Source organism: Ursus arctos, unplaced genomic scaffold (genome assembly GCF_023065955.2).
Source record: "Ursus arctos isolate Adak ecotype North America unplaced genomic scaffold, UrsArc2.0 scaffold_7, whole genome shotgun sequence".
In the NCBI taxonomy this organism is placed as follows: Eukaryota; Metazoa; Chordata; class Mammalia; order Carnivora; family Ursidae; genus Ursus; species Ursus arctos.
Genome location: NW_026623089.1, coordinates 46,519,511 through 46,532,415, shown reverse-complemented (window position 1 = coordinate 46,532,415; position 12,905 = coordinate 46,519,511). Strand labels below are relative to the sequence as shown.

Sequence of the window (12,905 nt, the reverse complement as noted above, 5' to 3'; positions counted from 1 at the left end):
TGCCCTTTTTCCTCCTGGCCAGCAGGCCCAGGCTTCCAGGACCCTCAGTCTGGCCCTTCCCTATGGTCTGGCTTCCTTTCCCCCAACCCCCTCCCCCCACCCAGCTTGATGAGGTCAACGAACATGTATTCCAGGAATGTGGGGGGGCGGGGCGGCCAGCCTGGTTTGGATAACCATCGGGGTAAATATTTGCCTAGCTCCTGGAGCCTGTACCGTCCGCCAGGGGAGGGCGAGGGGCCTGTTCCTAGGGTCATGTAAGGGGATGCTTTCCTGGGTAGATCTCTGAGGTGGGCGAAGCCGTGTCTCCACAGTGAGCCTGGGAGCTGGGTCTGAGGCCACCCCCCTGTGCAGGGCCCGAGACAGGGCCCCTGGCCCACAGGACCAGCAGTGGGTTGGCCCATCCGTAAAATGGGGATAAGAACAGCCCAGCTGAGGAAGGTGCGGGCCACGGGAGCCGGTTCAGGGCAGTTCAGCTGGTGAAGCAGCAGGATAGACCCAGTTTGGGTGGGTCCCATGTGACCATGTTTTGGTCCCAGCTTGGCCGCTTCTGACCTTGAGTAACTGCCCCCTCCTTCAGACTTCAACAGCCATCATTTCCTGACCTGCTCTTTCATATGTGACCCCTGGATCCACACACCCATTTCGTCTTAAGTCCTCACAGCCACCGAGGCGTGAGTCGCAGCATGTGACAGGAGCCCTGAACTCCGGCTCAGGGACGCCATCCGTATGGCCACCTGCGTACAGTCTGACCCCCTCCCCCCAGTAGCCTGTGGGTAAGTCAGTGCTCTGGCCAACGTGGGGCTCTATGAGGTCAGCCTGCCGCCTCGCTGGTGGACAGATCTGGAGGGGCCCCTCGTCCCTGTGTAGAAAGGAGATGAGGGCTCAGAGATGCCAAGTGGCTTGCCCAAGGTCACCCAACATAAAGGATTCCAATCCCGCTCTGCCCACCCTTGCCCTTGACCTCACCACTGAGGACAGGATGAGGGCTCCAGCCCAGAATGTGGGTTCTGAACCTTCGGCAGCTGTAGAGAATAACCAGTCACTTAGCCACAGGCCTGGAGCCACAGCACAGAGCCGGCAGGGTGCCTCTCATCCCGGATGCCCCATGACATGGGCCCCTCTGTCCTCCAGTGAGCCCCGATCAGCCCTGCCGCTCTCCGGGCCAGCCCCAGCCCCAGCCCCAGTCAGCTTGTCCTGGTGCCTCCCCCCAAGCCAACAGCCAAGGCCAGGGCATCCCTGCAGGAGGAAGGGATGGGCAGGTGGGTGTTTTGGGAGAATGTATCTGGGTCCTGGGATGCTCCCCACCCCACGACGACCTTGGCCGTGTCCCAGACCCAGAGTTGCCACTCTCCAGCTGTGAGACCTCTGGCAATCCTGTCCTCTCTGAGAGCTCAGTTTCCTGCTCTGCAGAATGGGCACCCTTCCCTGCCCTGCCCTGCCCTGCCCTGCCCCGCCCCTGGCCCTGGGAGCTCTAGATAGGCAAGGAGAACGGAAGCATGGTTGGCCTGCGGTCTGCACATCCCTTTCTGCCCTTGTGGATTTTGTAGTCAGAGGCTGCCCCTCGGCCAGGTCCTCACTCCCCTCCCCACCCCTAGAGTGAGAGTCCTGAGCTAAGGATGCCAGGAGAGCCCTCTGGGCAATGGGGTACCCACCCCTTGGGGACACTGGGTGGGCCCCACCACCCCGCCTTGCCCCTGAGTTTCAGCCGGTCTCTTCCCCGCTGCGTGGCACCGAGAGCCTTTAAAGCAGAGAACATTTCCCTGCAATGGACTGTGTTGTTTCTGGTGGTCAGGCTGAGAGCAGGCACGGTGACAGCTGGTCCATCTCCATCCTTCTCCCTCTGGTCTCCAGGGTGCCAAACCCACATAGACTGTGAGCTTCACCTCAGGGCCCCCAGGGGGCCGGGACAGGGGAGATGACATCACCTCCGTGTTCACAGCTCTTCCGTACCTCTGTGAGTGGTGCCCAGCCCAGTGGCAGGGGAGCCGGGTGCCCAGAGCCGTCTGTCTCTAAGCTGGTCCTCCGGGAGTGGGCCGAGCATGGGTGGGGCAGATCGCCTGCCTCCGCATGTTATAGCTGTGTTCTTCGTACTTATTAGCTCCTTCTTACCTGTGTGACCTCACGGAAGTTATAGAACCTCTCTGGGCATCATGTGTAAACTGGGGGTACCACTTTAGTTTCTGCCTCATAGCATTTACCAAAGGTTAAAGAACTATCCCAGGCAGAACTCCAACATGGACTCAGTGAAGGCAGGCCTCCTAGTCCTGTCTCTTACCCAGGCTCACACAAAGGGGGGGTCACTTCCCAGCCAGGGCCCGAGTTTATATCCTGGTGCAGCCTCTAACCTATCTGTGCACTTGCTGTGTGACCTTGGACATGTCTCTTCCCCTCTCTGGCCTGTGTGCCCCTTTGCCCAAGCCCACCAAAGAGCCTGGGGGGCTGAAGGCACGTGTGTGTGCGCTGTGAGCCAGAGCGCCCCTGAGAGGCAGGACGGGCGGGTGTCATTCCTTGGGGCCTGGACACGGCTCGCTGTGTGAGCGAGGGCTTTCCGGCTCTGGCTTCGATCTCAGCTGCCAGAATCGTGATTTTCTCTCTGTCAGCGGGTCTGCGGGCCAGCTTGCCTGTGGGAAAGGCCTGAGCCGTGGGTGGTGGGGAAGCAGGAGGCTGGTTCCAGTTCTGCCCCAGCCACTGACTTGCTGTGTGACCCTGCGACAGGGGTGGTCACGGCCCCTCTTCAGTCCTCTGATTCCTCCTCTGAGAAATGGGAGAGTTGGGAGTCCATGGGCACCAGGGCTGTCTGTGTCCCCACGTCAAATGGTTTGGGCGCTGCCAGAACCAAAGGGTCGGGGTGCAGAGACATTGTCTTTCCCTGCCGGGGCAGGGATGCCAGCCCTGGCTTTGGGAGCTTGGGGCTTAGGGGCCTAGTGCCCCATGGAGCCCAGCACCAGTCCCTGCAAGGTCACTGCAGCCCCAGCTGACCTCCCCGGAAAGCCTCCTGTGTATCCAGCACTCCTGAGTGCTACTTTCTACGGTCCGCACAACGCTTTGAGGGAGGTCCCCTCGTGGCCCCTATGGTCCCATCCTGCTGATGAGAAAACCAAGGCACAAAGAGGTTTAAGAAATTTGCCCAAAGACACACACTTGGTAAGAGGGTAAAACCCAGGCTTCAAACAGCCACAGCACGCACTTGTCCTCCCGGGTGCGCCTGCCGGCTGCCCAGTGCAGTGGGCCAGGTCTGCAGCCTCCCACGGCCCCTGGCATGTGTGGGAGCCCACAATTCATGTGACCCACACTCCTTCCTCTGTGAGCCATGGGGCTCACCCCGAGAGGCACTCGGCCCACAGTTAGGTTTCCCATTTCTTAGAGGACGCACAGCCCAGAAAAGCGTGGGAATTGCCTGGAGCTACCCAGTGAGGCGCCCTCATCGCTGGGGCTCAGATGTGAGGCTCTGTGGCCTGCACCATGTAGCCAGGACTCCAGAGAAACCCAGCTGCTGGGCCTCTGGGTCCGGTCCTCCGAGATCCCTATGGGGAGCAGAGCAGAGCGAGGAGTGCTGGTGGCCCTTGAGGAGATGGGCGAGCAGGACTCCTCCCCCACACCATGAGGGTAATCAAGCCCCAACAACAGTGGGGGGCAGGGGACCAGAGTGCCCATGACTTCTCCCTCCCTCTGTCATCACCGCGTACCCAGTGCACTAGCGGTTCCTGCCACTCTGCCCGCTGTCCCCTCTGCTACGCGCACCACCATCTCCTGCCTGGACCCCGGGAACAGCCTCCACACTGTCTCCTCCATTTCCTCCTGTCCCTCCCAAGCCTGTCTCCCCCAGCAGCCATAGGAGCTTCGCAAACCAGAACTAGGGTCATGTTCCTCAGCTGTTCAGACCCTCCTGAAGCTCCTGTCCACCTCTCAGTGATTGGCCATCCACTTGACCCCCACTCACCCCACTTCTCCTTCCCTCACCACCCCTACCACCCACCCACTCTCAACTCCTCCCCCAAACCAAGCTTTATTCCCTGTCTTCGAGTCTTCACATAGACTGTTCTCTCCGCCTGGAATGCTGTTCCATGCATCTTGGCCTGCCTGTCTCTGGCTCATCCTTCCATTTCACTTCCCCAGAATCTCGAGTCTATGTTGTGTAGCCCCTATAACTCGTTCTTTCTGGCAGATGCCCTTTCTAGTTACATAGTGTCTCATTATCAGAATCCCCGCAAGGACAGCAGCCACCATGCCATTCACAGCTCGGGTGTTTGTTCAGTGTTTCTTGAGCAAATGAGTGAATGCCGAGTGCTTCCATCACCGTGTGTCCTCAGATGCTCCTAGAAACCCTGACATTTGACAGGTGAGGCCAGGAGCATATCCACATAGCTGGTACCTGGCAGACGTGGGTGTCGGGGGGCTGCTGTGTCCGGGCACCCCATCTTTGTGCCCTTCTTCCTCTCAGTCCCCCTGATTCCCCAGCTGTCAAATCGGGATGACTGGGTTTTGCTGGCGGTAAACTCCCCAGTAGGCGGGCGGGTGGGCGGTGGCGGCCCAGTGAGTTCCAGGCCCTGCGGCGAGGGGCCCCTCTGACCACCCCTTCCTATTGCAGCAGGATGGAACTGGAGTGAGGCGGAGGGGCTGAGCGCTGCTGACCAGACGTGGGACGCTGGTGGTTCGTGGGTCACTGAGGTAGGTGTGCCGCGGGGCCGGTGGGGGCAGGCTTGGCCCGGATGCTTGGAGAAGGGGTAGGCAGGTCCTGAGTGGGAAGCGGGTGCTGGCCAGGGCATGCTGCACCTTTGACTGGGCCTCAGTCCTCACGGGCGGCGTGAAGTGCCGCCACCCCGGCTTGGACCTCCTCAGCCCCCGGAAGGGCCCCCAGCGGGCTCTAAGGCCTGGCCTTTCTCTAGAATGGCTGCCAGGGCAGGGGGCGGGGGAATGCAGCCAGGGAGAGGGGCAGGTTTGGTGTCCCCAGCCTTGGCACAGCAGCTCTGTCTGTACCACTCAACCGCGTGGCGCGTGGGCCCCATCTGCCGAGCGACATGGCAGCCGCGCAGGAAGAGGCCTGGCTGAGCAGAGGGGCCCGTGTGCTGAAATGGGTGCCCCCTTCTCTCCCGCAAATACACGGAGGTACGCACACGAGGACACACGAATCTCTGGGCTCTGGAGTTAGAGTGACTGCGTTCAAATCCTGGCTCTGCCACTTGTCCACCATGACCTTGTGCGGTTTCTCTGTGCCTCGATTTCCCTGTCTGTAAAAGAGGGAGGCGTTCCCAGCACCTGCCCCCACAGGTGCGCCGGCATGCCCAGTACCAGTACGCACGCAGGGGGATAGGTCAGCATTCTTGCCGAGGATGGGGGACCCTTCCTTCTTTCTAGACACCTCAGTTCCCACCAGCCCCTCCACCCTGAGCACCCATCAATGCCAGAATGGACGCGGACTGGTCATCCACCATCATGAGGGTCTGAGGCTCCCCGGGGAGCCCCTGAGAGGAGCTGGAGCCAGAAGGTCCTGGGGCTGAGCCTCCCAGCCCTGCCTCTGGCCTGGACACCCGCGTGTCTCATCACAGAGTGGCATTTCAGGGTTGATCACACTTGGCCCCATGTCAGAGGGTGACCTGTATAATCCCTCTTTACTCTGCAGCTCCCAACCCAGAGATGAGAGGCCTTCACAAAAGTGCTGACTTGGGCCAGGGCCCTTTGTCCCAAGGCTCTGGGGCCCAGCCAGGGGAGGCAGAGTCTCTGCTCTGGCTTGAGACTTCGCCTAATCATCTCCCTGCTGCCCTCGGCTCCTCTCCTGAGGCCCCTTGTGCTCCCAAGACACAGGGCCAGGCGAGCCCAGGGATGCTCCATGCTACCGCCGAGCTCTGGAACCAGGGAGCAGGGCCGCAGGAGAGCCCAGCTCCCTGCTATCAGCTCATGACCTTGGGCTAGTCCTTTCTCTCCAGTGAGAGTGAGAGCCAGTGTTCTCATCTGAAAATGAGGATAATTATACCAACACTGCTGAGAAGGCCATTATGGGGATGCTTGGAAGCCTGAAATATTTTTAAATGTTAGAGCTTAGTGGGAGTCTACTGTGTACCAGGCACTACGCTCCTTAAATACATATTTCTCCCCGCAGTAATCCCGTGAGGAGGTGTGTTTAGTGCCTCGTTCTCCAGAGGCTCAAAGTGGTTAAGAAACCCATAGAGCTCTAAGTAGTGGCGTGGGGATTTGAACCGTGGAATTAAGTGGTCCACGATGCCGTAGAGACCGGGGGCTGAGCCGCTGGCAGGCCCGAGGTGGGTGCTCAGGAAACCACCTTCCTTTCTGCCTGGCGCCTTTGCCCGGCCCTCTAAGCCTGGCTGCCCTTGGGAGCCAGAGGGTGGCCCCCAAAGGCTGGTGGCCACCCCTCCTCGGAGGGCCTGCCAGCAACTCGCTAAGGCTAGGGGAACCCACTGCTAATTGTGGGGTAACCTCTGAAATTCTCCTTCACGGTGGGTTCTCTTTTCGGGTGTTTTTCAAGGTAATTCATTCCCTTTCCAGAAATTGCCAGTGGCGGAGCATTAGGCAGCTGGTAATTAATCATAGGAGAGGCTTGGAGTTTATTCTTTAAAAAGAAAAAAAAAAAAAAAAGAAAGAAAAGGAAGACTAGAAAGCCTTGATGGAAAAAGAAAAGAAAAGAAAACCACTCCAAGGCAAGGGTGGTAATCAATACCTCAGTGTCCTAGAAACGGCTGGGGGCGGGTGGCGGACATGCCGCTCCTCCCTTTCTTCCTGGGGCTGACAGATGGTCAGCGCCTGCCGCAGCATGTGGTACTCTCTGCCCTTCGCCGGCAGCTCCCTGGGCCACTTGGAGCAAGGCACTGCCTCTCCCTGGACTCGGCTTTGCCGCCTGTAAAATGGGTAAAGGGCAGGTGTCAGACGAGTAAAGAAAATTCAATGATTTATTTGTTCACCCCTGCATCCTGGTGCCCAGCACAGGGTTGTTGCCCAATTGATATTTTATTCGTTGAGCACGTGAGTGAATGAATGAATGATTTTCTTGGTCCTCATTAGCTATCACCAGTCAAGGAGATGGTACTGGCTGTAGAACATCGTTTCTCAGGTTCTGTTGTAATTCGGAGTGATAGCTGGAGTGAGGGGGCAGCTCTGTCGCTTTGCAAACTCCTGATGAAAGGACACTCTTGCCCAGCAGACTGGTTGGCAGCACTCGGGCCCCTAGTGGCAACCGCGCTGTCTCCCTGGTATCCTCAGGTTCAACTTTCCAAGAGTCTGAGCTGTCTGGAGATTTTTCTTTTAAGTTGCCTTCTGGGTGGGTAGTGAGTTCCTCATCACCAAAAGTATGCAAGCTGGGGCTGCACCAGGCACTCGGGCAGCAGACTAGGCGGGGGTGGGGTGGCAGGCACTCAGAGCATGCCTATGTTTGAGAGAGAACGTCAGATTCTCCGGGATGGACGCAGGGGAGGCTGGACCAGCAGACAGGGGAGCCCCTTCCCAGAGGTCCCCTGGGGAGGGCTGTGGAGGCCGCTGAGAAGAGGGGATGGCCGTGCAGGACACCTATGCTTTGGTGCCTGTTCCCTTGGGGGGGTAAGGAGGTGTGTGTGTGTATGTGTGTGTGTGTCTCTCTCTCTCTGTCTCTTTCTAGATAGTTCTCCCTGTGCATGGGCCTCTCTCCTGCCCAGCTCCCCTGTCTTCTTACGTGGGCAGCCCCACTCTGCCTCCTTAGCTCACCTGCTTTCTCCTGTCTAGTCATGTCTACAGCTCCCCGTGGAGCTCCCTCTGGAATTTCTTTCTGAGCCCCAGGACCTTCTCATGTCTGCTCTCCTTACCCTCAGAGGCATCCCTAGCCAGGCATCCCCTCAGACATCTGCTCCATGTCATCACCTCTGTCGTCGCCAGGACTGAGCAGAACTGAGAATTCCCGAGCTTCCAACTGGCGCCCTTCGCCTTGATCTTCCAGCTCTGGCAGCGCCCGGCTCCCTCCCACCCTGCTCTTCGGAGGGATCTGAGGCAGTGCCCCCCACTCCCAGCCTCGGAGGGGGCGCCCTGTGTGTGGCCTGTCCCCAGAGACCCACCGTGCCACCCTGTGCTGTCCTGGGCACGTGGGCCTCTGGCCACAGGCGAAAGCAGGGCAGCGAGAGGGGGCCTGTGTCCACTAACAGGGGCGCTTAGAACCTGGCCTTTCCCTCCAGCGCTAATAAAACCCCTGCTATAATTAGAAGTGAGGTGTCCAGGAGCTGGCTGCCTGGCGGGAGCCCGTGTCCGCTCATAAAGAAATAAGCTGTCCTCTCCGGAGGGGAGAAGGAGGCGGAGGGTGGCCTCCCAGAGAACCCCGGGCCTGGAGGGTCTCAGAGGCCTGCGAAGTAGGCCGGTGTGTTCTGGTGGCCAGGTGTCTCCAGTCCGCTGGATGCCCCCTGGGCACTCCCTTGGTCCCCATCCCCGGCCAGTCAGGCTTCCTGGCAGCGCCAGCTGTGTGCCCAGCAGACTCCACCTGGCGCTCGAAGCCACCACCATCTGCCCCAGGCTCCTCGCATGGCCGCATCACACCCTAGCCGTCCGCCAGGGCCCTGGGCTACCACCCCCTCCGCGTCTTTATCGCCCGTCCCCACGGCTGCGCCTTTGCTCCTGCACTTCCTTCTGCCTTGAAAGCCCTCCACCCCTGTTGCTGGGCAGCCTGAACCTTTTGGAGCCTTCCTCGAGCCCTGCTTCCTCCAGAAGGTCGGACGTGGCCTCCTGCCCGCTGCCCCCCCGGGCCCTGCAGCCTCCACTTCCCAGAGGCCCTGGTCATTTCCTCCCTGACCGCTTCTGAACCCGAAACCCTCTTTATGCTCTTAGGCCCTTCAGAGTGCTCGCCAGACTGGCCCCACCTCGTCTTTGCTTTTGTCTTGATTCAGTATTGGAAGGATGACATCCTGGCTCTTTCACACTGTTTTCCTTTGACACCTGGTGTGTATTTAACACACACGCCACGTGCAGACTCGTGTTCGGTTGCCACATGTGGTTTCCTCATTTGCTGGGGGGAAACTGAGGCTAGGGAAGGAAATCTTGCAGATGAGAATTGGCAGAGGGAGCCAGGCTGCCACCGCCCTGCCATTCAAAATAAGACAGGGGCATGCCACACCGGTCATAAAAGCAAACTGGGACAGGCAGGACTGCGGCTAGGACCTAGGCAACCAGACCTCAAGAGGAATAGGGGATCCCCCTCACAGGGGGTTCCAGTACTCCTGGCGCTTCCCTACCTCAGCCCCAAACAGCCCTAGACCAAGGGGACAGTCACAGGCTGTGCCGCATGGGGATCAACGCTGCCCCTCATCACTCCAGACACAGCCTGTGGCCTAGGACACTGGGGTTCAGGGGGTTAGAGCACCCAGCTCCTCCCAGGAAGAGAGGATGCCCCTGTCCTCCCGTCACTGCTGCACCATCCAGGACGCATTCTGAACTGCAGCAGGCCCAAAGTGTGTGTTCCCGGGAACCCGGAGGATTCCCACAGGGTGGGGAGATGCCTGGGGCAGGGCTAGCTTCGGAAGCAGGAGGGGGAGGAGGGAATTGTCTCCCCAGAGCCTGGCCCCACCCCTGCCAGCCTGGAGGGACCTCTCAGGAGCTAGTTGTCGCCTTTAGTTCCCACAGCCCCCTCCCGCAGCACTTTGCAGCCTCCTCCGTTGACAGGTGGACTCTCGTTTGCCTCTGGTCAGGCATCGTGGCAGGACGTCTTGGAAGGTTCGGGTGCTGGACTTGTCCTCCCCACACCACAGGCAGGGCTAGAGCCACTGCCCAAGGAGGACCCCCTCAGAGGGGCCACCTCCTCCTGCCGGCTGGGGGCTGCAGAGCTCGTGGGGGCTGAGCTAGCCCAGTGAGACACATCTGTCCCCTCCTTCAGCCCCATGCACCCATGGCTTCTTGCGTCTGCCCCTCCAAGCCAGCCACTGCTGGCGCCCCTACTGGACCCGAAGCATCTCAAAGGCGCGGGACAGACCGAACCATGTCCCGGGCCCAGTTCCTGGGGCGCCTGTGCTGAAGAGCAGCGAGCCAGCAGGCACTCAGCCGGTGCGCCCTCAGCTCTCTCTGGGGATGGCGAGGAGGTTCTCTGGTTTGCCGGTTCTTAATGTATGGGGGGGGGGTTGTGTTAAGAAGGGTTCTGAGGCTCTGCGCAGGCTCCGTGGCAGATGTGTTGTGTGCTGCCTGTGCACGTCTGTCCTTCCAGCCCCAGCTCCCTAGGCATCCCGTCTAGCTGTCAGGTGTCTCAGGTCTGCGCTGTGGCCAGTGCGGGCACAGGGAGGAGACAGTGACCTCAGTGGGGCCTGCAGGTGTCCGTCTGCCGAGGCTACTGGGCAAACTGCCCCGAGGACCTTCCAGAGCCCTGGGGTTATGGGGACCACAAAGCTCCCAGAAAACTGTCTGGGGTGCACCAGCCCCAGGCCCCCCAGGCTAGTTAATGGGAATCTGTGAAAGCTTTTCCCTCACATCTGTCTTTCCTGTTAAGTGCTTCTCACCCTGTTCGGTTCCGGTTTGGGAAGCAGCATGTCTTGCCTCACAGCTGTTTGGGACCCTCCACTGCTTCTCTGAGGCTCTTCGGGGGCCTCTTTTGGCGCTCATGGAAGCATCTCTGCTTCAGAACCCGCATGGAATGCTCCCATGCTGCCCCCTCCTTCTGGCCCACACTTGGGTTGGCCGGTGGGACAGCTCTCGCTGGGTGGCCCCTGCTGAGCTCTCTCTCAGCCCCACCCCCAGCCAGACTCCCTACCACAGCCAGTCCCCAGACCCCCGTCCTTGTCACCGCCGGGGGAGCCAGCCCCCTGCGCCCTCATCCTTTCTGTCCCCAGCAAATGCCCTCTCTGCCCTGCAGCTCCAGGGTGGCCAAGGATTGAGCCAGGAGAACTTTGATGAACTAAAACCTGTAAATGATCTGTGAGTGGAAGAAACACAATAAAAACCCTTGCATCCTTTAGCCAGCTCAGCCCATCCCCAGTCGCAGCTCCGGGAGGGCTGGTCAGGGTCATCCCATGCCTGCCGGGGGCTCCTCTCACTGCTGCTTGCACACCTCCACCACTGGAGAGCTCACCGCCTCCCATAGGGGTTTGCACATGCACGTGAATTTCAGTGTGGTCAGGGGCACAGTGTGACATGTGGTTAAAGCACGGGTTTCAGGAATAGGTGGTTCAGGGTTCAAGCCCTTGCCCTGCTACCTATCCGCTGGGTGAGTCTGGACGAGTTACTCCATGTCCGATGCCCTCTGTTAGGTTATAGATGAGGAAAATCTATAAACAGGGAGAAGCCTGCCTGCAAGGGGGACAGATATGCAGCAATGGCTGGCTGGCACGAGTCTTCTCTGGAAATGGACGATGGATGCCCTCAGGGAGCTACCCCCCACCCCTCAGCACTGGAACATCTGCCCGGGGTTGGCATCGAGTCTGGTACTCAGATACTTCCCTCCCCAGGGATCCTGGCCTCCCAGGTGCTCTCTGGAGCTCTCCCGTGGAAATTTTCAGGACGGCACTTCAAGATGGAGACACCATACTTCCCCCAAGTGCCAACATCACCGGGGCGCTGGTCCAGTGAAGCTTCTCAGGCCTCTCCCTTGAAGTCTGCTGCTGTGGGTCTGGGACCCAGGGCTCTGAATTTGTGACCAGTGCCCCATTTAACGCCTATGATCAGGCCAGTCTGGGACACAGTGGGGCCTGTCACAGGTTGCCGGCCTAGAGGCTGGGCCCTGGACAGCGTCAGAGCCTCACTGGTAGAACCAGGACAAAGCCGTCCCTCCCTGTGGCTGAGTTTTCTCATGAATACACCAGGGTTCAGCAATCTGTAATGGCTCTTCCTGCTCTTCCAAGTCTGTGCTAGTCAGAAGGACGTCCCCTGGGGGTCCTCTCTGCCAGGATCCCTGAGGCAGACCTCTGGGTTTCAGCCCCATTCCCTCTGGACACAGAGCACTCAGGTCATCAGCCACCTGCCAGCCCCAGAGCCCCAGGGACAGAAAAGCTGTTCCCTGGGCGCAGTGTGCCATTGAGTGGCGGTTCCCCTGGGCCTTCCAGGAGCCCTTTAGATCAGCAGGCATCTGCCGCATCCACTCAGATCTGACATCTCTTCTGGAAGCTGAGAAGGACCACTAACCTGGAGCCGGCCGAGGGAGGCAGAGTAGAGCGGGGTCACCTGGCTTCTCTGAGGGGCATTGGAGCTTTATCCGTTAGCAGACATGGAAGCCTGGAGTGTCCGAACTGGAGAGTGGCCCTGTGGAGCACCTTCCTTTTCTAGGTGGGGAAACTGAGGCCCCAGGTGGAAAATGACTTACTAGGTCATGCAGGGAGAAGGGGGGTGCAGTGTTGGAACCCAGGCCTTTCGGCTTGCAGTCTGGTCTCTGGACAGTGCCTGGCCATCCACCACACCTCTCCTTGGGCTGTCTGTCTGGGATGGATGGCCCCACCGGCCCTGAGCCCTCCACCAGCCTCTGCAGCCCCTGGGAAGAAGTGAGGCCATGTCAGGACAGGGACCAAGGGGCTGCCTGCTCCTGAACACTGGGCCCTTCTTTGACCTGCACTGTCAGCCTAAATCAACAGCCCCTGCTCGGCTCCCAGCGCTCCCACCCCAGCCAGGACAGCCCCCATGGAAAGTTTCCAGGAATATCCACGCTGAGGGCAACATGATCCAGAAATGAAAAAGGCTCTCACTCCCTGGCTCCCTCCCATTTTCCACTCGCTGGTGCTCAAGGGAGTTAATAAGCAGAGGTGAGAATGCCGGCCCTGTCCTAATGAGACCTCGTTTGAGGTGGCTGGGGCCTGGCAGGTGACAGAGGAGGAATTATTCACTGCTGGGGCGTTCACCCTGCCCCCCGACCTGGGATGATGTCAGGACCTGGGGCGTAGAGTCTGGGCTATGCTGTCACTCCGATGAGGGACCAGGGCTCCTCTGACCACTGGCATCCAGCTCGCACAGCCAGGCTTGGGTGTGGGCCG

At 59.7% G+C, this 12,905-nt stretch overlaps 1 protein-coding gene across 10 annotated transcripts in view; it reads left to right on the top strand.

The window, feature by feature from the left end:
- ZMIZ1 (zinc finger MIZ-type containing 1) overlaps positions 1–12,905 on the top strand; it is a 233,940-nt gene that overhangs the window by 83,772 nt on the left and 137,263 nt on the right. For 6 of the 10 annotated variants that reach the window (XM_026504540.4, XM_057308717.1, XM_057308718.1 and 3 more), the window contains one exon: positions 4,589–4,668. The exons of 2 other annotated variants lie outside the window; for them this stretch is intronic. The gene's annotated coding sequence lies outside the window, so the exon portion shown is untranslated. The remainder of the gene's footprint in view (positions 1–4,588; positions 4,669–12,905) is intronic. 2 more of the 10 variants (XM_026504542.4, XM_026504541.4) reach the window with 1 other exon arrangement.